The 26,328-nt window shown below is 40.4% G+C and overlaps 1 protein-coding gene across 5 annotated transcripts in view; it reads left to right on the plus strand.

Moving 5' to 3' along the window:
* The first annotated feature begins 10,632 nt into the window (after nt 1-10,632).
* Nucleotides 10,633-26,328, plus strand: part of LOC135701823 (USP6 N-terminal-like protein) — a 42,716-nt gene continuing 27,020 nt past the window's right edge. Inside the window, exons 1-2 of one of the 5 annotated variants that reach the window (XM_065222758.1) lie at nt 10,633-10,716; nt 11,642-11,962. The gene's annotated coding sequence lies outside the window, so the exon portion shown is untranslated. Of the gene's footprint in view, nt 10,717-11,393; nt 11,963-26,328 lie in introns of those variants that run through there. The other 4 variants (XM_065222759.1, XM_065222757.1, XM_065222760.1 and 1 more) reach the window with 4 other exon arrangements.

The raw sequence follows: 26,328 nt of genomic DNA on the forward strand, positions 1-26,328 counted from the left end.
CCTTCCCTTCTCGTCATGGACCAAGAGGCTTCGTTTACTTCCACAACTATAAAGGAATTTCTTGAAGAGAATGGTATAGAATACCATTATACAAGTGTTGGACAGTCCTCTTCTAACGGACCTGTGGAAATAGTTCACAGAACGATTAGAGAATTGCACAACATTCTAACCAATAAAGAATCAACAAGAGATTTATCAGAAACCACAAAAATAAATTTGGCTGTGGCTATTTACAACGACTCAATTCACTCACAAACAAAGTTGACTCCTAAAGAATTGTTCTTCGGATTTCGAAATGAAGACCAAGTCCCTGAGGATCTGGACGAAAGAATCAGACAGAAAGAGAAACTTTACAGGATCTTCTCTAAAAGACAGAAAGAGAAAAAATTAAGAGACCTAGAAAAGCTCAATCAAAATAGAGAGGAACCTGAAAATTTTTCACCAAACGACACGGTTTTCGAAAGGAAAAGGAATAATTTAAAACATCAAGAGAGATACAGAGAGTTGACAGTTGTAGATAACACACAGACTAATATCATCGACGAGAATGGAAGGAGAATACATAAAACCAAACTAAAACGAAAACGAAAAACTTGACTTCGAGTTAAACTAACATCAACTTTCTATTTTTTCTTATATCATTTCAGAAAAAAAACATATAAAAAAAAAAAAAATGAATTTATTCCATAAATTCCTAATACCTTATTCCATCATCCTCATCCAACCATATCCTATTCATTCCTCCCATATGGAGATACTTGAACTAAATAAAAACCCAGGCATCGTTGTATTCAAAACAAATTCAGTTTTTATAAAAGAAGGTTTCCACACTTTGATCCATGAATTCAACTTAGATTCATTCAAAATTATATTAAAACAATACGAATCAATTATTGCACAATTAGAAGAGAACCTCAATATTATAGAATTAGTTACCATTCTTAAACAAAAGCAGATTCAAACTCATTCCATTCTTGAAAACTTGACAACAAAATCAAAAAGAACAAAAAGATCGCTTAACTTTTTAGGATCTACCATAAAAATGATTACTGGAAACTTAGACAACGAAGATTTGTTGCAAATTGAAAATCAATTGGAAACATTGAAAAATTCTAATAATGTACTTATTACTGAAAACAACGAACAGGTTAAGATAAATGAACTATTTGAGAGTAGAATGAATAATCTAACTAAAATGGCTTATAGACAGACTAGGGAAATAGAGAGTATCATAAAACAAAATATTTTAGGGTTAGATAGGGCAGTAGATTGGAAACACGTACTGCATGTACACAACATCATATTCAACATCGACATGGTTCAACATCAGCTGACAACAATTTTCGAATCCATACAATTGTCGAGACTGGGTGTCATATCGAAAGCCTTATTACAACCTTCCGAATTGGATTTTGCTACACAACTTTTGGAATCACAAGGCATAACGATTGAAAGCTACGATCAAACTTACGAATTTTTGGAACCCGTAGCTTTCCACAATGGCTCCAAAATAATATTCCTCATAAAAATTCCAAAACTTAGACAAGGTGAATATGTGCAACTCCATATAGAAACCATCCCCATTCGAGGAAAAATAATCCCGATAAATGCAACAAAAGCCATTATCGGCAACGATGAAACATTTTTGATCATTCATCCATGCATAAACGTCGAGAAAAGCAACATTTGCGATATCGAAAATCTTTTCAACGTTTCCAACGACAATTGCCTACATCAGATATTACGTGGAAACATTGGCAACTGCACCTTTACGAAGTCTTCAAATAAAACGGAGGTAAAGTCAATCAAAGACCTCGGAGTGTTAGTCAAAAACTCCATCGAACCCAGTCTACTACAAAACAACTGCGGGTATGGTCCAAGAAACTTGACAGGAACATTCCTCGTTTCATTCAAAGACTGTTCAATTACCTTGAATGGAAACAAGTTCAAAAGCAGAACATTTAAAGGAGACATCAAGCTAACTATCCTCCCACTCCATTCAGTAAAGGTAGAAGAAATAGAAGAAGACACAAACTCCATCAGTAATCTGGAACAGCTGCACATTCACAACCGTCATAAGTTGGAATACCTATTACACTCAAACCAAAGGAATAAATCTTTAAGCTTTGGAGTCATAATTATGGTAGCATGTATCGTTGCAGTTTTCTCCGCTTTCATTTTGAAGGAAGTTCACCGACTTAAGCTGAAATTGACGATACAGGCCCCGATAGTGAACATGGCGGAAACTTCGCAAGCAGAATTGAACCGAGACGGTTCAAACTAAGGCGGGGGAAGTTATGGACATACCGATGCTCTACCCACGTCCACTAACCAACCGAACGTGGCCTAGACGCTGACTCGACAACATCCCCGTATTCGACTCCATGCACGAGGCACCTGGCGACAAGAATCAGCATATCACACCACATGGATGGAAACAGGCCAACGCTTACTCGACAATGCACTTTGGACACCGAAGAATTCGATGACCAGCAATTGTCAACATAGCAGTTGACGATAGGTTACCACCCAGAGGAGTTTTGCTGAGACTGCAGGAACAACAAACAAAACCAGTTGCAGAGGCAGGAGCGAGCGTAGTTTTTGTTAGGTTCTAGTTGAGAAGAGTTGTTGTTCAGACTTAGTGTTAAAAGTTAAATGTAATTACCTGTAAGAAGATAAAAAATAAATTTTTTTTATCATGCCAAGAATCATCCTGGCATAAGTATTGATCTTCCTTTTTATGATTTTAACATTATTCGACTGGATCGTGAGGATTCGCGTGGAGGAGGGGTACTTTTGGGGATCAAAAAGTGCCATTCCTTCTATAGAGTGAATCTTCCACAATTTCCAGGTATTGAAGTTGTTGCATGTCAGGCTATTATTAAAGGTAAGAGCCTTTGTATTGCTTCTGTTTATATTCCTCCTAGAGCCGTTGTTAATCGAAAACAACTTTCAGATATATGTTCGGTACTTCCTGCTCCACGGTTGATCATGGGAGATTTCAATTCCCACGGTACAGGCTGGGGGGAACTGTATGATGACAACCGTTCTACTTTTATATATGACCTCTGTGATAACTTCAATATGACAATACTTAACAATGGAGAAGTAACACGTTTGGCTGGACCATCCTCGAATGGAAGTAAATTAGACCTCACACTTTGCTCTAACTCATTATCGTTGGATTGCACGTGGAATGTGATCCAAGATCCCCACGGTAGTGATCACTTGCCGATCAAAATTTCGATTGCCAGTGGGTTCAATCCGTCGGAATCCGTTAACGTCGCGTACGACCTCACCCGTAATATCGATTGGACAACGTTCAAGACCGCGATAGAGGAAGCCGTGTCGTCGGTAGAAGGGCTTCCACCGTTGGAGGAATATAACTTCCTCTCCAATCTGATCTTGGACAGCGCGCTTCGAGCTCAAACTCGGTCGTTTCCTGGAACGTCTTTGCGTAGGAAACCTCCTTCCCCTTGGTGGGACCACCAATGCACAGAGGTTTATCGTAAAAAGTCCGACGCGTTTAAGCTTTTCCGGAAACGTGGAACACCCGTGTATTTCGAAGCGTACTCGACTCTTGAACGCGAACTCAAAAGCCTCATCAAAGCCAAGAAACGCGGATACTGGCGGCAATTCGTGGACGGATTATCGCGCGAAACGTCGATGAATACGCTGTGGAATGCGGCGCGAAGGATGCGTAACCGGTCTTCAAACAACGAGAGCGAGGAGTACTCAGATCGTTGGATTCTTAAGTTCGCACGAAAAGTATGTCCTGATTCCGTGCCGGCACGGATGATTCCTCGTGAAACGACGAATTCGGTAGACGAGATCAGCCAGCCTTTTTCAATGCTGGAGCTCTCACTCGCGCTCCTTTCGTGTGGCAATTCGGCTCCGGGGGCTGATAGAATCAAGTTCAACTTGTTGAAGAACCTCCCAGACGTCGCTAAGAGGCGCATGTTGAACTTGTTTTGTCAGTTCCTAGAGCTCAATATTGTTCCGGATGATTGGAGGCAAGTGAGAGTTATAGCCATTAAAGAGCCTGGAAAACCGGCTTCAGATCATAACTCGTATCGTCCCATCGCGATGTTATCGTGCATTCGAAAATTGTTGGAGAAAATGATCCTTTTTCGCTTGGACAAATGGGTTGAGACGAACCACCTACTCTCAGATACTCAATTTGGTTTCCGTAGGGGCAAGGGAACGAACGACTGTCTCGCGTTGCTTTCCACCGAAATTCAGTTGGCTTTTGCTAAAAAAGAGCAAATGGCTTCTGTGTTCTTGGATATTAAGGGGGCTTTTGATTCAGTATCGGTTGAGGTCCTTTCAGACAAACTTCACGCATGTGGCCTTTCTCCATTAATTAATAACTTTTTGTACAATTTGCTGTCAGAGAAACATATGAGCTTTTCTCATGGAAACTCTACAGCTTCTCGATTTAGTTACATGGGCCTCCCCCAGGGCTCATGTTTAAGCCCCCTTTTGTATAATTTCTACGTCAGAGAAATTGACAATTGTCTAAGTGACAACTGCACGCTGAGACAACTTGCAGATGACGGAGTTGTGTCTATGACAGGGCCCAGAGAGGCCGACCTGCAAGGACCCTTACAGGATACCTTAGACAATTTGTCTACTTGGGCTATTCAGCTAGGTATCGAATTCTCCACGGAGAAAACTGAGTTGGTCGTTTTTTCTAGGAAGCATAGCCCAGCACAACCGAAGCTTCAACTTTTGGGTAAACCGATCACTCATTCCATGTGTTTTAAATATCTCGGGGTCTGGTTCGATTCCAAATGCACCTGGAGATCCCACATTGAGTATCTGAGACGAAAATGCCAACTATGGATCAATTTCCTTCGATCAATTACCGGAACGTGGTGGGGAGCCCATCCACAAGATCTTCTGACGTTGTACCGGACAACGATTTTATCGGTTTTAGAGTACGGTAGTTTTTGCTTCCAGTCGGCGGCTAAAACGCACATCATCAAACTGGAACGGATCCAGTATCGCTGTCTTCGTATCGCGTTAGGATGCATGCACTCGACTCATACGATGAGTCTCGAAGTGTTAGCGGGCATGTTGCCACTATCTGATCGGTTTTCGGAATTATCCCTCAGGCTCCTCACCCGTTGTGAAATTATGAACCCACTGGTGATTGCAAACTTTGAGAAGCTTCTTGAGCTAAACCCCCAAACTCGTTTTATGACACTGTACTACGTGTACATAACACAGGATGTCAGCCCTTCACAGCATAATCCTCATCGTGTATGCTTCTCTGACTTCGGCAATTCAGTTAGTTTTGATTTATCTATGACGCGGGAGATTCGTGGGATCCCAGAACATCATCGTTCCATGATTGTTCCGTCAATTTACGCTGCAAAGTTTGGCCAAGTTGATTCCGCAAGATCGTTCTTCACAGATAGATCACTAATAGAGGCGTCCGCTGGTTTTGGTATTTTTAACGAAATTCATAGCGCCTCTCGAATGCTTCAAGCTCCTTGTTCCGTATATGTTGCTGAACTGGCGGCAATACACTATACGCTAGAAACGATCGCCTCACTTGCACCAGATCACTATTTTATTTTTACGGATAGTCTCAGTTCTGTCGAGGCTATTCGATCCATGAGGCCGGTAAAGCACTCCTCGTATTTTCTCATGAAAATACGAGAGCTTTTAAGTGCTTTATCTTTAAGATCTTTTGTCATCACCTTTGCATGGGTCCCATCTCATTGCTCGATTCCGGGCAATGAGATGGCGGACTCACTTGCTAAGGTGGGCGCTATGGAAGGCGATATTTACGATCGACAAATCGCCTACAACGAATTTTTCTTCATTTATCGTCAACAGTCACTCGTCAGCTGGCAGAATAAGTGGAGTGAAGGGAGTTTGGGACGATGGCTATATTCGATCATCCCTAAGGTGTCGAAGAGTCCTTGGTTCAAGGGATTGGATGTGGGTCGAGACTTCATTCGTATGATGTCTCGCCTCATGTCCAATCACTATTCGTTAAACGCTCACTTGTTCCGTGTTGGGCTGGGAGACAGCAATCTCTGTGAATGTGGACAAGGTTACCAAGACGCCGATCACATCCTTTGGTCTTGTGCTGAGCATCGTGGAGTCAGATCTGAGCTGTGCGATTCCCTTCGGGCTCGAGGTAGACAACCTAATGTTCCAGTTCGGGATATTTTGGCTAGACGTGATCTGGAGTTTATGAAACTCATATATGTTTACTTTAAGAATACTAACCTTAGATTGTAAGTTTTATTAACCTTGTGTTTAGTTTGTGTATTGTGCGTGTAGTTTTTTTAATGTTTGTTTTCAAGATGAATAGAAATTAGTTCATGTTTTAGGATTAATTAAATATTTGTATCGAAAACCACATTTCAAACCTCCCTCTCCCTTTTCCCATCCAAAAAAAAATTGTAAATCTCCACTAACCTCGAGACAACCGCGAGTATCCGGTCCAGCTCCTTTAACTTATATATAATATAAGACATCAATAATGTATAACGAAAATGATAATTCGGCTCTGTAAAGTTTATTCGATTGAGCCTGTACAAATAAAGTAATTAATAAAAAAAAAAAAAACAAGAACCAACTCTCCGAACAAAAATAGTGATTGTGATGTCGCAACTTGCAACTTTATTGTCTCCGGTGCCTGAAGCTTCGGGTACACGGGACCACACGTGCACCCATAAAGTTTGCCCCGCTTACTAATACATCTGGAGTGATTTGAGATTTGGGCGTAATTGCATTTGTAAACAAACACGTCAATCACTGATTTCTCACGAATTAAAGCTCAATCTCGAAAACTAATAACGCTATGAAGTAGAGGAATGATTCCTCTATCATCAAGGGCGTAGCCAGGTTTCGAGCTAGGGAGGGGCGAAAAAAAAATTACCATGGAAAATTTGGCCGAATGCCATTTCACCGAACGCCATTTCCTCGAAAGCATTTGTGTTGCCGAGTTTAGGGGGGGGCAGTCGCCCCCCCCCCCTGCCCCTATCTGGCTACGCCTATGATCATTTGGTATAGTTTATTTATGAGATTGAGCTTTTATTCAAGAGAAATTGGGAATTCTCGCGTCACTTTTCAAATAGACCAATGTAACAAATGTAAACAAATCGAGTTATGCGATACAAACTATTGATCTTCTATCATTGTATCTGATACAAAAACACCCATCCAAATCTACTTTCATTTATTTAAGAAAATCTTAGCTCCAAAATTGTCCAATGTAAAGTTTGAAATGAAGGGTACATTATTGTTACTTCGGTCATTCGGACTGCCTAACATGATTGGTGCTCGTTTTCTAAAGGCGGCGCCAATCTAAAGTTAGGTATTCTCGGGTATTCTACTATATTAAATCTGTGAAAGGGAATCTAGTATCATGTAGATCAAAACGTCCAATGTAACACTCATTGATTATGTCAGTGAGAAAAATCGTCCAATGTAACATCATAGAGGTAACTCTAAGACCACTGGGTCCCGAAGAAAATCATTATTATTTTTGGCTCACTCAGTACCAGAACAACGGTCCCAAGCAGTCCCAAGCTATTTCACTCACCCCTGCATGTTCTGCATGAATCCACACACCCCTGATGTTATCTGTCAAAATTTCATAGCGAATCAAAACAAACATGGTGTAGTAATAGAATTTCAACTAGAATAGGGTACGTTAATCGTTTGCTTGGGACCAATAGGCTACTAAAGTGGTGAGCCAATTTAAAATCGTTAGTTTCGTATTGATTGTTGGTAACATGTCCTATGTACAACGCGACTTGTCAAAACGTCCTATGTGTTTTTTCTATGTTGTAGCCTCGGTTGTAGCATGAAATTCAAAGTTAAATTGTGATTTTATTGTTCATTACAAATAGTATTGCAAAATGTATTGTTTATAAACAGTTTAAAAAATAATCTGTCGAACTTCAACTTCGATTTTCTCAAAATGGTGGATATGTTACATTGGTCTATTTGAAAAGTGACGCGAGAATTGACGTCTTTGTTTACAAAAACAATTACGCCCAAATCTCAAATCACTCCGGACATTCGTAAGAGGCACTGCCTCACCTATACACTGAACCAATTAGGAACGTAAATTTCACCTGAAAATTCAGGTAACTTTCTCAAAAATAGCAATCCAATAAGAAGCACCTAATGCATATGAAATTCAATGACATGGTAATAAATTCCATTGGATTGACTGGTCGAAGTCAAGTGTCATACTGGTGAATTTTATTTGAAATTCACGTAAATTGTACGTGATCTCTTGGTGTGAAAATTATCGTTCAATATTTGTAAGTTCAAAATGGCGACAGAAAGAAGTGTGAGTTCGTTGTTGTTGTTAGGTGATTTGGGATTCCCAGACGGTCTTTTTGAAGTTTTTGAGCGTAAGTGTAATTAATTTATAATTGAATATTCTGTAATTCATTGTAGTATGAATTGTAGAGTGTGGAATCGGATTATTTGAGCTCCTCACAAGCTCATACAAAGACCTACAGGAGTGCTTACAACAAGCGAACGTAAATTGGAATTATGATGTCCTCTTCGAGCTTATCATTTCCTGGAGTAACAGAAATGTAAGTGTTTAAATTTTATGATTTTACAATAAACCAATAAATAACCCATTGCAAATTTCCGTTTTTTATGCAGAAAGCAGCGACTATAAGTGCCTTGGTGAGCAACGGAGGCACATCGAGCAACAATAATATCACCCAAAATTCCAAGCCTTGAGAGTATTCCCGGAAGTGAATCTCTTTGTGACACCCTAGAAGTCGTTCCCGGAGTTGAACACCGTGCACCATATTAACGGTCTTTATATGTATAGAATTAAGAATAGGTTTGATACAGATTGTAGTAACTAAGAAATAAACTAAGCTTATTACGCTACACAGCAAAAAAATAATTTTGATATCACATCAAAGTGGATGCACTACAATCATGTCGAAAATTTCATGTAATTTTTATGACCACATAAATAAACAAATGCAGTAAAAGCAGCGTAATGTCAGTTCATGCATTGTATTAATGATAATTTTGTCCTTTTTAGCAAGTAATATTACACCATATTTTCGACATGATTGTAGTGCATCCACTTTGACGTGATATCAAAATTATTTTTTTGCTGTGTAGTTAAATGAAGCAAAAATCCAACTAATGAAGTTTACTTTTATTCAAATAAAACAAGAGAACGAAATAATGCAATCTACGTGAATTGTTCTTTTCTGGCTTGCCTTTGGTCAAAAAGAACATTTTACTAGAATGCATTGAGGCCTATTCTGTGCCACGAGTGAGGTGAGGTAACAATAGTCACCTCATGTGAGGTGGCTCTCCGACTACATCAACTAAAGAATCACCTCTCATAAACTGACTTCACTAGTGACAGCGAGTCACCTCACCTCACTCACGGCGCAGAATAGGCCTGATTATTATTTAAGATACATTTAATAAAAAAATTAACCAAAGAAATCTACCATAAATTCACATAAACATTACTGTAAAATCCAGTGAAATGTACTAGAAAATCACGTAACTTTTAAGTGAAGCCGATTTGACGTCCATCGGTTCGATAAAATTTACGTGAAAATCACTTGATTTTCATATGACACATTTGAAAAAAAAAAATATTAAAAAAAAACGTAATATTCACCTGAAAATTGCGATGGAAATTATCTACGTACCTTTTCAGGTAATATTACGTGAATTTTATTTGCAGTGTAAGTAAAGCACATAGCCTCAAAATTGGCGTTGACGGCACCGTCGAAAAATTTGCTCTTTCAGCAAATATAGACAGTTTCTTATGGGAATTTTCTGTGGAGTGAGAGAATAGTACAAAGTCCGCCATGTTTCACGCACAGTCTGACGTTTGCTAATGGATTTTCTCATAGGAGTAAAGAGCTACAGAGTCGCCGTCAACGCCAATAGCGTGGCAGGCTGAGTCCGTCAAATGACAGTTCGTTGACGTCTTGTTCGGACTGGGTATAGATATTGCTAAAGTATGGCAGTGTCAGTGATTTGTTTTTTTCCGATGAAACATTTTGCGTATACGTATACGTGACATAGTGTGCGTACGATAAACGTCAGCAATCTCTATACTCATACATAAACAAGGTATAAACTCTTGGTATCAACAAATGACGTCATTTCTACCTCTAAATAGTGTGAAGTGGAATAACGCGAATTGTATGATGTAAATATGTACGTTGCAAACGCATAAAATCAGTTCATTTTGTTCAGTAAAAGGCTTAAAATAATGCATGAAAGACTAAATAAAAAAAATTGACATTCATATTTATGTTTGTTTACGAAATAGATAGGAATGACGTCACCTTGTCATTTGCCGGAATAATAGCCTCTATGTGTGTTACCGTGGTCAATATTTCTTTCATCGCAAAAAACGTCCAGTTCTGTTCGTTTCTTCGTCTTGCCCGGATCGGAGGTTATCGCGTTCTTTGCTCAAAAGTTTAGTGGAGCGCGTTTCTACGGAATTCTATTTCCCTGTATTGATAGTGCATCAAATTTGAATTGATATCATTCCGGGGCAGATAAACAAGTGATTGTTAAAGTTTTTTGTCATTATTAGGTTACAACGTTTCGTTAAGTTCTGACCATTGTTGTGGTGATTTGGTGCGTGAATGATTCTGCAAACCTACTGCCCCTCCCGATTGGAGCATTGTTAAAGAATAGTAACTGTTCTTATCATCCTGTTTTCGTTAGGTTAGTTGGAAATACCTTGCTAAATTATGAATAGCTTGTATCGTTATAAAGACCTACCAGAGGATAACTTTGTGCAATCAATCCCCCATTAGATTCTTGAATAATGAAGCCAGCATCTCACCGTGTCGCCTACTATACTGATAGTTGTGTGTTAGTGACTTATAGTAAACACAGTACCAATACGATATGCGGTATGGAATGTTATGTTGCGCCTATGTATGTATTGTTATATTGCCAAACACTAGACTGCTACATCCCTGGAGTCCAGTACGGTACACCTCTATATTATTTCAAGGAATGAAAATAGTTACAGTTAGGTACTAGTCATAAATGAAATTGATTTATTAAAGAAGTATATTTAATACCCTCTAAATTAGTTATGCGAATGCGTAGTACTAGCTGTTTAGCTATTAGTTCATCAGATCTTTTTATATGAGTATTCTTTACATTACATTTTGTTTTTCAATGTTAAAGAAGTCTTCAAGTAGAAATAAACTTCAGTTACATCAAATTAAAAAAAAAAGTATCAAAACTAGGTATAAGAAGTGAAATGGATTACCTACGTTGCATCAGTCTATTAGCGATTATTGCATACATAAATATCACGTATTGACGTTCGGTACGAGCACATAGGCACAGGAAACCAGAAGCTAAGTTGTAGTATCTGTCTGAGTGTCTGGTCTAGTCGTTGGGGCAGTTGGCTGCTGTGTTGGTCATATCTTGCTTGGAGTTGGGTGGACTATTGTTCAGAGATTGTGTAGCTTTCGATTTCATCGCGTGCTATATTTTCGGCTGTACGTGTTTCCTATCGGGTTGTGCTTGGAATTAATGTGAAAAAAAAAAAAATTACGCAAAATTATTGCAACAGTAGTGAACGGTTTATCGTTTTTGAGAAATATCTAATTGAAGAATGTGTCTTTCTTAGCAGTCAAATGAAGATAAGATAAGCAAATGTCGCATTTTTGTGCTGTGGTTCCTGATCTATCGAAATTACACGGGTCAAACTTGGCAGTGAATCAAAAATAGTGGTGTATTCAAAAGATAGCAACGAGTTCAGTGACCACTGCCGACCAAAGAGAACCAGGAAGTGACGAGAGTAGTTTCTTCTTGTGTCTGCACTGTTCTTTGGTACACTTATTCAGATCGACGGGCGCACCTGCTGCTGATGATGTGAGGCGTTTTTGGCATTTCGACTATATACAACTGCATGCCTGGATATTTTACATGAGCAATCGAAGTTGAGCAGGTGAGTTTAACCAAACACACTCATGATTATTTCCATAAATTATCGACTCATGTTTCTTTGTTTTTGGGTGATGAGTTCATCGGTTTGGCTTCCAAAACAGTTTTGCTTTTTTGCATAGAGAGCATCGAATATGATTTGCAAAATTTGTTTTCAAAATATCGTGACATGAAAATTTCAAAATTCTTTTTTCTTTCAAAAGTTGTTTCCTTTTTAATATTTATAACAACAAAAATAAAGATGGTGTTCAAATTTCAATTTTCGTTATGTTAGCAATAAATTACAAATTACATAAAAAATGGACAAAAATAATCAGAAGTCATTGTTTGTACATCACGAATCAAAACAATACACCTGAACTAACATTATTATCTGATACAGTAAACTTCTTCCATCATGTGCTGCTATAGATTTGCGTAGTTAACTCATATTCCGTGAGCTATCATTTCTAAGAATTCATAGCATAAATTGACTGAAAACTACCTATATAATGTAATTTGAATAAACAATTCTTCTGGTGTCTTCTTCATTAAGCAAATAATGTAAATAGCTTATCGACAAATGTCTACAAATTCCACCGGGGATTTTATTGTTCTCATAATTTTGGAAACAATCCGGAAGAAGCATGAGCCCTGTTTCCACTTGTTTGACAGTATGTGCTTCACAATTGGCCTTAGTTCGGAAGTATTGTCCGGATTCATCGGAACAACTGTGACGCCATTTTCGCTGTACCACTGTTTGGTGGAATTTGAGCAGAGGCCAGCCCGGTGGCAGGCTCGTAGGCAACATTGTAACGGTGACAGCGGGCCCAGTACAGCAAAACAAACGATTTTGGCCCCGGACATGCTGCCTACTGTCAAACATAGCTGTTAGTATAGGCCTTGTCACCGGCCTGGTAGTGGCAGCTTGCCAAGTCCGGCCAGAATAGGCAAACCACCTCATGCTGCTCCATAACAGGAAGTAGTCTCTTCCGTATCCACTCCCAATGGTAAATTTGCTGGTTCATGGTCCCAGAAGTAACGAATGTTTCACTTTTCAGTCCACAACTGTAGATAGCTTGCCAGACAAGGAAATTTTTGTGGGAATTTTGACTTATTTTTCATTTTACATTCTTCCGGGACACTCCTCCGGTCAACCGAGGTGTATAATACCTGCCCAGAAATTGGATTAAAAATTGCCAGTAGCGGGTAGACCTGGATTGATTGCATGATGTAAGCAACTAAACTTATCTTTGCAACCAATACCCACTGTGATTCAACACACTCTTGATTCAGTGAAATTTTGAAAAAAAAAAATCAAAAAAAAAAGTTTTTAATGGCAGCGTTTTTAATGTGTCCGGAGATAAAATCAACCTTTATCTGAACAAGTTTACTGTAGACAGCGACCTTATTATATCTATTCGAGTCAAGTAAGCAACTTGAAGTAAAATGTTACACTAGCGTCACGTGATGGTGGAATTCTTAACATAACTGTCCACCATCCGATTGGTCTTGAACATCTGAACAACTTTGTTAGAAATAGCATTATTCTATCTCGTCAATTAACACTACCAGCTGTCAAGGGCGTAGCCAGGTTTCGAGCTAGGGAGGGGCGAAAAAAAAATTTGTATGTAAAATTTGGCCGAATGTCATTTCACCGAAAGCCTTTGTGTTGATGAGTCGATCGACCCCCCCCCCCCTACCCCCTCTGGCTACGCCTATGCCAGCTGTTGATCTGAGATAGACTAAAGAAAATTTTCAGTACCTCTCAATTTATAGGCAGAAATTATTGTATAATGCTCGACCTATTTGCTATTGTATGCACATTTGAAATTTGGCCGATGGCTGAAATAGCGGTAGTGTTAATGTTTTGGTATCTGTAATTGAAGTCCGTGTTAGGGATTCACTATGGGCTAAGTCGATTGATATTCCATTCTAATGGCAAGCATTCAAGTTTGTTAAATTTACACATTCTCTGTTTGACCGTCAAGCAGTACAGTTCGGTTTTTACTCGCTCTCTCAAGTTGTTCGCTAGTTCGTTGTTTTTTTTTTTTTTTTTTTTTACCTTATTATAGAGATTTTTAGCCATAGGCTAGTTCATCTCTTACTAGTTCGTTGTGATAGTGTTCACGCTCTTATTTTCGCGGTGTTTGATGAAGCATCGCACGACCCCAGCATGGGGAAACCGCCGCGTGTTGACGCGACTGCTATTCCGACCGGGAAACGATCCAGATCAGACACCGCCAATGCTCAATTGGCATCGAAGAAGCTGTTGGTGAACAATCGTTACGCCATTCTGGAAAATGGCGATGAAGCGAAGGTGAAAAAGAAGGAGAAAGTTCCACCCTTCTTCGTGAAAGGATTCCCGGAAGTCTTGCGGGGGGAAATTGACTTTTAAATCAGTAAAGGTTTCAAGTGCACCATGCGCATGTGCACTGAAGGTATCAAGTTGATGGTTCCAGCGATGAACCACTACAATTCCGTCGAGGCGTTGTTGCAGTAGAAATACGTGGTGTATTTTTCTCACGATATTGAGGCAACCAAGTCACTCAAGGTAGTCTTGCGTGGCCTTCCCGACATGGAAACAGTCACACTGTCGGATGAATTGAAGCAACATGGACTCAAGCCGATCCAAATCTTCAAGAAGAATCGTCATGACGCTTCACGTAAGTACCGCGACCAGCTGTATCTGGTCCACCTGGAAAGGAATATAACATGCTTGAAGGACCGGATCTCAAATGTACCAATTGTGGTGCAGCACATCGGGCAACTAGCAAGACATGCCCGAATGAGCGAAAAAAAAGCCTCTACGTAGAATCAACCTGGCCGAAGAAGGGTGACTGAAAACAACGAGCAAACATTTCCTGCCATCTCTCAACGGCGCCAAATTCCGGTGCTACTGCCACTTCCACTCAACAACCGTTTTGCTTCTGCTGCTGCATCGATTTCTCCAACATCTGGGGTACCTAACACTCCGCTAACTCTAGTCGGCACTCATAGGCGGCAACTGCTGCATCTCGAAGCACTTCTCCACCTCCGGGGCTATCGTGGCAGCATGAAGGTGCTCTCTCTTTACCAACGATTGAGAACGCAGACACTCTGCTTACAACGGCGGAACTTATTACACTCGTGACAGAAGTCATTATGATCCAGCGCACCTGCAGGACTCGAACTGAACAGCTTCATCAATAAGTATGGACCGTGAAGCCATTGAAATTTCCAATTGGAACGCTTGCTCGCTCAAGAGCAAGAACGAAACATCGATATCACCATCATCACCGAAACGCACCTGAAGCCCGAGATTAACGTCTTCCTTCCCGATTTCCGGTTTGCGAGGCTGGAACGAACCAGCTCCGGCCATCGCTCTAAGGAGGAACATCTACTGTCGGCTGCTGCCGAGCTTCCAGTTGAAGATCATCGAAGCCGTAGGCGTGGAAGTTTCTATTCCTGTCGGTCTCATCACCATCATTGCAGCTTACTGCTCCGAACAAGTCGGCAGCAGATTTGCGGCGAGATATTGTCAAGCTAACACGACGACGGGAAAACTTCATCATTGCTGGCACCGTGAACGCCAAACATCAAGCTTAGGGCAACAGTCGGCGCAACCAAAATGGCACCATCCTGTACATTGATCTGCAGTCCGGACATTCCCACCTGGTTGAGTAGGTCCGGTGCTCACGCCACCATCTACATCAGCAACTTGGCGCAGTTTCAACGCTGCTTTGACACCAGTATCGACTTTGAAGTCCAGCCAGAAACGACCGACGACATCGACGGGTGTCTGCGCTCCTTCGATGAAGCAATTTCCCGAGCCAGAGAGCAACATGTGCCAGTATCCAGACAGGTGAGTAATACTCTGAATCTTGACAGGCCCACTAAGGACCTCATTAGACTCCGCAACACCATTCGTAGGCAGTACCGGCAGTACGCCTGGTGGATCGCAGAAATAACGATTTTGCAAACAATATTCGCTCTCTCGCAGATTGTGCTAAGTCGTTCTGGAAAATGGCAAAGATTAAAAAAAATAAGCCGTGGCCCCTCTTAATCAGAATTCGGATCCATGCTTACTCATAACCCCAGTTGAAAAGGCCAATGCTCTTGGTCAACACTTTGTGAATTCACATAACCTTGGTCATGGTGGGTCCTCACGAGCCTGCAGTATTGGCGGCAATGTCTAGAGTCGCTGCCACCGCCGTAGTTGTCCCTGATGAGGTGATAGCAGCTATTAAATCAACCAAGAACATGAAGGCCGCTGGTGTCGATGGAGTGGTCAACCTCGAGTTGAAAACAACACCTTGCAGCGGTCTTCAATAAGTGTTTGGTGCTTGGCAACTTCCATGCATCCTGAAAGTTAGCCAAAGTCATTCCAAACCACAAGCCTGGCAAAAACCCTGCCAGTGCCAAAAGCTATCTCGAATCTATTTTTTTTTATACAGGGGTGAATCTGCTCACAGACACCTGAGAAAGAACTCAGGGTGTGGAGATTGTAGAATTTCACTCCCGACCCACTAAACCTTACCCTGTGCGCTTGGCCCTTGACCTCTCCGGAACCGCCCGAAGGCATTACTTCGTGGGAGAGGCCGCTGTAGCGCTAGTCGGGCAGTAGGCAACTGCTGCTCGGCACGGCACTGTCGTTGTAATTCCGAAACTATGTGGGTGACCGCAGTCACCATGCTTGGCATGCACAGTTGTACACACCAACTGCTCATTTGGTAATAACTTTTCACTCAGATGTTGAAATTTATTTTTCTTAAAAGTAATTTATAGATTAGGCTCATAGTTTACTATAGATATGCGAAGATTGGGTAAAGCTTAACATTTGAATCAACACTAATCAATTTAACACATACATTCCGAGATGTGTAGTGAGCATTTCTCAGCTCATTTTTACACCGCAAAAACAAATACAGTTTACTACTAGCATTACAATTTACTTTCTTTTACATATCTATAACAAGCTTACACTCTATTCTATCTACTGCTTCAAAAAGAACTATGTTCCGTCAACTGTGTGCAAAGTTATTAGCAAATGAGCAGTTCGTGACCAAAACTGTGTATGCCAAGCATGGCAGTCACCACCGCACTCCAGTTCTCGGTGGTACCACACATCCTAGGAACGATGTTATCCGGACTGGTATCCGCTCCGCATATTGCTAGCATAGCGCTCGATACTGGCTCGAAACGTGGACAGGCGAACACAACGTGTTCGGCGGTCTCCTCAACAACAGCACACGTGGACCTCAACAGTCCATCGTACATGACGTTCCATAACACCGGGCCCAGGATGGAGCCTTGTGGCACTCCTGCGGTGACTCTAACGCATTTTTCGCCATCTTCTGTGTCGTACGTCAACACACGATTGTGGAAGTAGCTTTCCAGAATCTTATACAGCCCTCCGGGAATTTGTAGCTGGTGTAGCGAGCGGGCTATCGCTCCCCAGAACGCGCTGTTGAACGCGTTCTTCACATCTTAGGTTAGCACCGCGCAGTAACGAATGCCCCTTCGTTTCCGGTGGACCACCTCTGCCGTCTGGATGACGTCGCGGATGGCATCCACCGTGGATCTGCCCTTACGGAACCCGTACTGGCTGCTTGACAGGCCGTCTACACCTTCGGTGTAGGCCGACAACCTGTTGAGGATGACCCTCTCAAGCAGTTTCCCAGTGGTGTCCAGCAAACAAATGGACCTGTAGAGCAATTCGGGTTTTGGAATGGCCATTGTACCATCCACCAACCCGCACAGATTACTAACATCATCAAGCGGAACAAGTCCGTTTCCAGACATCTGCTATGGCATTGTTGGACGTTGATAAGGCGTTCGACAATGTCTGGCATGATGGCCTCGTGTTCAAGCTGCATCGATACAACTTCCCGATCTTTCTTGTTAAGATCATCAAAATCTATTTGTCGGGCAGGTCATTCCAGGTCTTCTTGAACAATTCTCCTTCTAATACGTTCAACGTTGATGCTGGGGTTCCCCAGGGTAGCCTCTTTGGTCCTATCCTCCTCAACATCTTCACGTCAGATGTTCCTCCCCTTCCGGGTGGTATGTTTGCGGATGACACTGCCATCATCTATAAGGGTCGATTCATAAGCTGGAAGATTTGTATCAATACAGCTAAAACTCAGACCATACTATTTCCATACTCGGTTTGTCCCGCCTGGTAACTTGAAAATCCACCTTGATAATACTCCCATTGAATTGTGGAGCGAAGTCGTCTACCTTGGTCTCACCCTTGATAGCAAGTTGCTGTTCCGTTCCCATGTGGACAAAACATCCACCAAGTGTAACATCTTGATTAGGTCCCGGAGATGAACCAGCGTCTGGCTGAAAATCTCCTTAATAAAGACAACCAACCTACCTTGAATAGGTCGCTCTACCCACTTATCAACAGAAGTCCATGCTTTCCCTTAAAAACAAGCTGGCAAATCATCCTCCCCGCCATTGAGTACGGAACGCAAATCTGGGAGAGCTGTGCTAAGTGCCATTACCTTATGCTTCAAAGAATCCAGATCGAGATCCTAAGGATGATCCTCAACAGTCCCTCACGGTGTCGAAATTCTGAAATCCACCGCCTGGTTGGTCTTCAGACACTAGAGAAGCGGAGTACACTCAGCCTCGAAAGGTTCAGAGACGCCTGTCTGAGATCAAATCACCAGATCATACGCGATCTTGCTAATTAGTAATTAGGTAATATATCAAATTACAGTGGCGTCCCATAACCTCACTTTTTACCTGTGCACCAACTCTCAAAACCAGATTTAATGCCATATTCTCGAGTATGAATCGGTTGAAAAATACACTTTTTTTTTTTTAACTCTTTATTTGTTCCAAATTCAAAATAAATTACATTTAATTTTTAACCTAGGTGCTCCAGTTACTACAGTAACTTACCAGCCTTAATTGTTATGATATATATCTAAGTGTTTTTACATTGTTCCTGTCTTGGCAATTCAGTATTTTAAACAGGTTTTTTAAACCTTGCATGTCAGTATAACAATTGATAGCTTAAAACTAAACAACTAAAACTAAATCTTATCTAAGTATAAAGGGAATTAATCGTTGCAATTGAGGATTGTAACGATTTTTGTCGGAAATTATTAATTATTTTGTTGGACATTTGTGCTAAAGTCTCAACATTCGAAATTCTATGTACTTCGGTAGTACTGTACCAGGGAGGCAACTTCAAAATCATCTTCAGAATTTTGTTCTGAATCCTTTGAAGTGCTTTTTTCCTGGTAGTGCAACAACAAAACCATATTGGCACAGCGTAAAGCATGGCCGGTCTAAAAACTTGTTTAAATATTAGAAGTTTATTCGTCAGGATACAAACATTTTATACATTTGTTACATTTGGCTTGAATGCCCTCAATGTGATCTTTAAAAGTTAATTTTTGGTCAAGAACTAATCCAAGATATTTCACTTGGTTTGCCCAGGAAATTGGAACTCCGTTCATAGTGACTATGTGACTACTACTAGGTTTCAAAAAGGAAGCTCTGGGCTTATGTGGAAATATTATAAGTTGAGTTTTGGAAGCGTTGGGAGAAATCTTCCATTTTTGTAAATAAGAAGAGAAAATATCTAAACTTTTCTGACGTCTGCTGCAAATAACACGAAGACTTCTTCCTTTAGCGGAAATGCCTGTGTCATCAGCGAACAAAGATTTGTGGCAACCCTGAGGCAAATCAGGGAGGTCCGAAGTGAAAATGTTATACAATATAGGCCCGAGAATGCTACCCTGAGGAACTCCTGCTCTAACAGGTAGTCGATTAGATTTGGAAATTTGATAATTTACCTGCAGAGTTCTGTCAGTTAAATAATTTTGAACTAATTTCATAATGTAAAGTGGAAAATTAAACTTTTTCAATTTAGCAAGCAAACCTTCATGCCAAACACTGTCGAATGCTTTTTCTATGTCTAGAAGAGCAACTCCAGTTGAGTGGCCTTCAGATTTGTTTGAACGAATTAAATTGGTAACTCTTAAGAGTTGATGAGTAGTTGAATGCCCATGGCGAAATCCAAAGCTCATCTGCAAAAATTGAGTTCGTATTGATGTGAAGCATCATTCTATTTAAAATTATTTTTTCAAAAAGTTTACTTATTGAAGAAAGCAAACTTATTGGACGGTAGCTAGAAGCTTCAGCTGGATTTTTATCCGGCTTCAAAATTGGAACAACTTTTGCATTTTTCCATTTATCAGGAAAGTATGCCAAATGGAAACATCTGTTGAATAATTTTACCAAGAAAGACAAGGTACTCTCTGGAAGTTTTTTGATGAGGATATAGAAAATTCCATCATCACCTGGAGCTTTCATATTTTGAATTTTTTTAGTTATAGACCTTACTTCGTCCAAATCAGTCCCCCAGGAATCATCAAAAATATTTTCCCGAGAGAAAATATTCAGATAATCCCGAGCAACCTGATTCTCAATAGGACTAGTAAGACCCAAACTGAAATTATGGGAACTCTCGAATTGCTTAGCAAGTTTCTGAGCTTTTTCCAAATTTGTGATCAAAATTTTACCACCTTCATAAGCGCTGGAATAGGCTTTTGAGGTTTTTTTCAAAATTTTTGTGAGTTTCCAAAAGGGTTTGGAACTCGGGTCTAATTTAGAAATATTATTTTCAAAAGTTTTGTTCCTCAGGGCAGAGAATCGCTTTTTAATTTGTTTTTGCAAATCCCGCCAGATAACTTTCATGGCAGGATCGCGTGTTCTTTGAAATTGTCTCCTACGGACATTTTTAAGACGGATCAAGAGCTGAAGATCATCGTCTATTATAATTGAATCGAATTTAACCTCGCATTTTGGTACTGAGGCAGCTCTTGCTTCAACTATAGAAGTAGTCAGAGATTCAAGAGCATAATTAATTTCATCTTTGGTTTGCAAAGGAATGTTTGGATCGAAGTTATATTCCATAAATGTTCGATATTGCTCCCAATCAGCCCTATGGTAATTGAAAGTAGAGCTGTTGGGATTAGAAATTATTTCTTGGGATATTTCAAAAGTTACTGGAAGGTGATCAGAACCGAAGTCAGCATGGGTAACCAATTGGCTACAAAGATGACATGGATCAGTTAAGACCAAATCAATAGTTGAGGGATTTCTTGCAGAAGAAAAGCATGTTGGGCTGTTTGGATATTGAATAGTGTAATAACCTGCAGAACAATCATCAAACAGAATATTACCATTGGAATTGCTTTGAGCATTATTCCATGAGCGGTGTTTTGCATTAAAATCACCAATAATGAAGAATTTAGACCTATGACGGGTAAGTTTCTGAAGGTCACCATTGAGAAAATTATTTTGCTGGCCTACGCATTGGAATGGCAAATAGGCAACTATAAACGTAAGTTGTCCAAATTTTGTTTCAACAGAAACTCCCAAAGTTTCAAAAACTTTGGTTTCAAATGAAGAAAGTATTTTGTGTTTGATTCGTCTATGAATAATGATGGCAACGCGCCACCACAGGGTCCATCAAGACGATCATTTCTATAAATTAAATAATTTGAGTCCTTCTTAACCTAATGGCCAGGTTTAAGGAACGTTTCAGTTATAACGGCAATATGCACGTTATGAACTCTCAAAAAGTTAAATAGCTCGTCTTCATTATCTTTAAGAGATCGAGCATTCCAATTTAAAGTTTAATGCTTTAAAATCCATTACTGAATTTTAAAGTCATGACAATATTATTAGCTAATTTTACTCCAGTTTGAATAGCATCAAACATGGAGTTAGATTTAAGCATATCAGAAATCATGTCAATTAATGAATTCTGTAAAAATTCCATTTTAGGAGCAGTAATGCTTCCTAAGTCAAAATTGTCAAAATTTCCGTTAGAACGTTGGTTAGTATTTTGATTTCTACCCGGTGCAATAGCAGCATAGGTAGCTCCATTAACTCGCTGAACATTGTTAGCAGCGAGGGGAGTAGGTACAGATGAAACATTTGAAGCAGGGGTGATATTTGTACCTATGGGTACGAATGTAGAATTTGTTCCTCGCTGACCGTTGTTAACAGCAGAGGAATTTGTACCTGGTCGGAAACGTGGAGCGTTTCCTACCTGTCGGTTAGAACGAGATTGTAGGATCGCTTTGCGAGTCTTACATTCCCAAAAATTGGATTTGTGGTTTTCGCCACAATTTGAACATTTAAATTTCTTAGGATCTTCCTTCACAGGACAGTCGTCCTTTGCGTGAGAGGAATCACCACAATTCATGCATTTAGCTGGCATGTAGCAATTTTTAGTTCCGTGACCCCATCCCTGGCACTTACGGCACTGAGTGAGGTTTTGGAAATTTCCTCCAGTCTTCCTGAAGTGTTCCCACTTCACTCGGACATGGAGCATAAGGCTAGCTTTTTCTAAGGCCTTAAGGTTGTTTAGTTCACTAGACTTGAAGTGAACTAAATAAAAATCATTAGAAATCCCGTTGCGCGAATCGCCAGGACGGGATTTCATTTTCATTTTGATTACTTGGAGTGGCACAACTCCAAGTAATTTTGCCAGTTCATCTTTGATCTGATCCAGGGATTCACCACTGGGCAGTCCTTTCATGACAACCTTGAACACACGTTCAGTTTTGGTGTCGTAAGTAAAAAATGTGTGCTTCTTCTCAGTAAGATACTTGAGAAGACATTTAAATCCGTCCAAGGTTTCAGCCAATACACGGCATTCACCCCGACGTCCAATTTGTAGTGAAAACTTAACTTTCACGAAATTCAAAAGTTCCATGCGAAGAGCATGGAAATCGGTAGTGGTTATCACAATAGGGGGAATCTTTTCCTTCTTGGCATTAAGCCGGGAAAGTTTACTAGAACTAGAGAGTTGGTGCACAGGTAGATTGAGGTTAAGGAAACGCCACTGCCAAATTCTTTTTTTTTTTTAATTCAAGCAAAACGTAAACACGTAAATTAGAATAGCAAAATAAACAAAGATAAAGAGCTCTCCAGGCTAATAAATTGGAATGTACAAACAATGTAAATTAACTACTACTTTGTGAAATTTTCAATAGTTTACTATTGATTATCCGTTATAAGTTTAATGCCAAACGAATCTTACATCAAATCGTATTCAAATGGCACATTAACATTGTAAATCCATCCATAAATGGCCCAAAATTATAGTCTTTTAACACTTAACATGATTTCGTGACGCTACTACGGTGAAAATGGATTTAATAGCAGCTAATTTCTTTCTCCACAAAAACCTTTTGTTCGATTTTCTAGAGCACTTTCCATTGATATGAGGGGCAAACAAAAAGTATCGAATGTGATCATGTTTTCTACTGTTATTAACAACTCTTGCCATCGCATCAAATGAAATTTTGTTAATACATTTGCATGCGTGCTAGCAGGCAGCATACTTGGGGGGAAACAAAAAATAAAAGTAGAAATTTCGCATTTCGAATTAAACTGTTATTTACTTCGCTTATTACTTTCCACGCGTGACTTGCGCCAATTGTTTGGAACTTTTTTTTTCAGCGTGGTCTGTACATGCAGAGGCACATGATTGATCCTCATACACAGAGGTCGATATTCGATCGCACCATAACAAACCACGGCAAACAGCGTGAGTCTATCATCATTTCCTGTGCAGTGATGATCTGAGGTGTAGCAAAAGCAGAAGAAGAAAACAAGCTTCATCCACCCACCAACCGATTGAGCTTCGAGCGTCTGTCGCTGTCTGTTGGCCCGTGGTGTGTTGCTTTATATATTTTATGGGTAATTTTTGCGTTTTAGGTCTTGGTTGGTTTATTACGCCACACTTGACCGGACTGGGCCGGAAAGAAGTTGTCCTTGAAGACAAACAGAGCATACGGATCATGGACGGTTTCATCTACGAATCGGCAACTAGTGGAACTTTGTACACCATGCAATTCGATTGTTGTCAAAAAGGTTACGTCACATTAACTTGAAGCTATTTTATGAGGATAAATGGAGACAAATGTAATCCCTTTCACGTTAGTCGCTGCATCCAGTCGACCGGAATAGTTACGATGTCCGTTGTTTCAGAATAAACGATGCAACATTTATGCGGATAGCAAGGTGTCAGCTTTGGCATTTCTGATTATATGCGATGCCTTGTTGGATTTTATGCTTCGAATAGCTGCTTCTATCTCCGGCAGTGGTAGCGGCGCCGGTGGTGTAGTGGTAAGCGTGATTACCTCTCACCCCAGCAGGCCTGGATTCAGGGAAGTAAAGCCGTTGGTTTCCCGGTTTATGAGTTGATGGGTCGATAGGTAGGGTCCAGGTGTGGGAGTTGCCTTCCTGGCGTCGTTAGCATTGGTGTGCAGCACGGAAAACAAGATCGACGGAAAACAAATCGAGGAAAAAAAATCTCCAGCAGTGGGGGAGCCTCAGAGTTGACGCGAGGGATGCGCCCGTACTCTTGGATGGCGGATCATGTCGAGATGTTGACGGCTAGTTAGTCGTCGAAACATGATGAAGTTGATCGAACCTGGTTAAATGGCTCGGTAAGTAACTGCCCAGTCATGACTTTCGCAAGTATCATTGGGTTTATCTTTGCTTCACTAAGGCGCACAGTGGAGTAAACTGTAGACAAACCTGGCCTGAGCTAGGTCTGGCGAAGACGTAATGATTTTCGAACCAATTTGAACTGTCAAATTGAACCAGTTTTTACTACTTTGACTATATGTTTTTAGTATTACTTCTACGTGAAGTCAACGATTTACATAGTTGAAGATGCTAATTTCAAATAACAGACTGTAGTGGTAATTTTTATACGATAGATGGAGTAGATGAAAGCATAGAGTTGATAGTTCCGTTAGAGTACGGCAGTGTGAAGATTGTATATAGATATTAGAATAGCGAACTAGGACAACTTTTAAGGAAGGTACAAATCGGTTTTTTCATCTCTCTTTACCAAACTCCCCCTTTGGAGAGGGATGGTGAGGGGTGTCCCCCCCCGCCACCACTGGCAAAAAGAGATGAAAACCGACCCGTTCAAGTACCAACTGTGTGTTTGAAACAGTTCTACCGATTTTTACCGCACTTCAATTGTTATTTGAAGGAAGGCATCCAGTCGTAGGTTTGGAAATTGCAACTATTGTTTACCCCTACCACGATATGTCCAACACCTACCCCACCCGTGTCCCCTCGAGATCGTCAAGTCGACGATGACAGGAGCACATATCGTGGTAGGGGTAAACAATAGTTGCAATTTCCAAACCTACGACTGGATGCCTTCCTTCAAATAACAATTGAAGTGCGGTAAAAATCGGTAGAACTGTTTCAAACACACAGTTGGTACTTGAACGGGTCGGTTTTCATCTCTTTTTGCCAGTGGTGGCGGGGGGGGACACCCCTCACCATCCCTCTCCAAAGGGGGAGTTTGGTAAAGAGAGATGAAAAAACCGATTTGTACCTTCCTTAAAAGTTGTCCTAGTTCGCTATTCTAATATCTATATACAATCTTCACACTACCGTACTCTAACGGAACTATCAACTCTATGCTTTCATCTACTCCATCTATCGTATAAAAATTACCACTACAGTCTGTTATTTGAAATTAGCATCCCCAGTTTTTACTGTTATTTTAAGAAGGAAACAGATGAGAGTAGATAGTAGAAATCTGAGTGAAAAGTCAACCGTTATTTTTTCGGGAATAAATTCATGATTATGAGACAAATACCTACGTGTTGTTTAAGATTTGAGACGAACTAAGATATAATAAATATAGATAAAAGTCAAAAGTACGTGTTTTAACGTTAAATTTTAGATTACAAGCACAAGTGCATGGGCTATGATTGATTAGGTGAATAAGAGATTTCAACTATTTCAATTAGATACAGTGATGGAAAAGTTCGCGTAAGCTCACTATGACTCGCGAACTTTCCCTTGGTGAACTTCGTGAAATATCGCGAACTTTTCCAACACTGATTAGATATCATAATCATCAAATGAACTTAAATAAGGAAATTCAGAAAGTCTAATAACATTAAGTAGATTAAAAAATAGAATTATAATACGGGGGTCCGCTTAGGGAGGCAACGAACCTTTAAAGTTCTAGAATAAATCGTCCTATTTAGTCTTGAACTTCAATAAGAATACGCAAGCAGACCAATAGCATTAATCAGATTAACAAGGAGAGGAATAGTTTTGGGAAATGAGTAAAATTAGAGGTTACTTACCTTACCACTCTACTCGATCCATGGCCACACTTCGCCAGCCTCGTAGTCTTCGAAGGGTCCGCAAGTCACCTTCTACTTGGTCGATCCACCTTGCTCGCTGCGCGCCTCTTCTTGTTCCTGTTGTGTCGCTCTGTAGAACCATTTTCACTGGGTCGTCGTGCGGCATTCTTACGACGTGCCATGAGAATCTCTTCCTTTCATGTATTTTGTCTTTGATGCGTTGATGACAAGTCCAATTCGC

Source organism: Ochlerotatus camptorhynchus, unplaced genomic scaffold (assembly GCF_037179485.1).
Source record: "Ochlerotatus camptorhynchus isolate MF236.1 unplaced genomic scaffold, CSIRO-AGI_Acam_v1.1 ptg000177l, whole genome shotgun sequence".
In the NCBI taxonomy this organism is placed as follows: Eukaryota; Metazoa; Arthropoda; class Insecta; order Diptera; family Culicidae; genus Ochlerotatus; species Ochlerotatus camptorhynchus.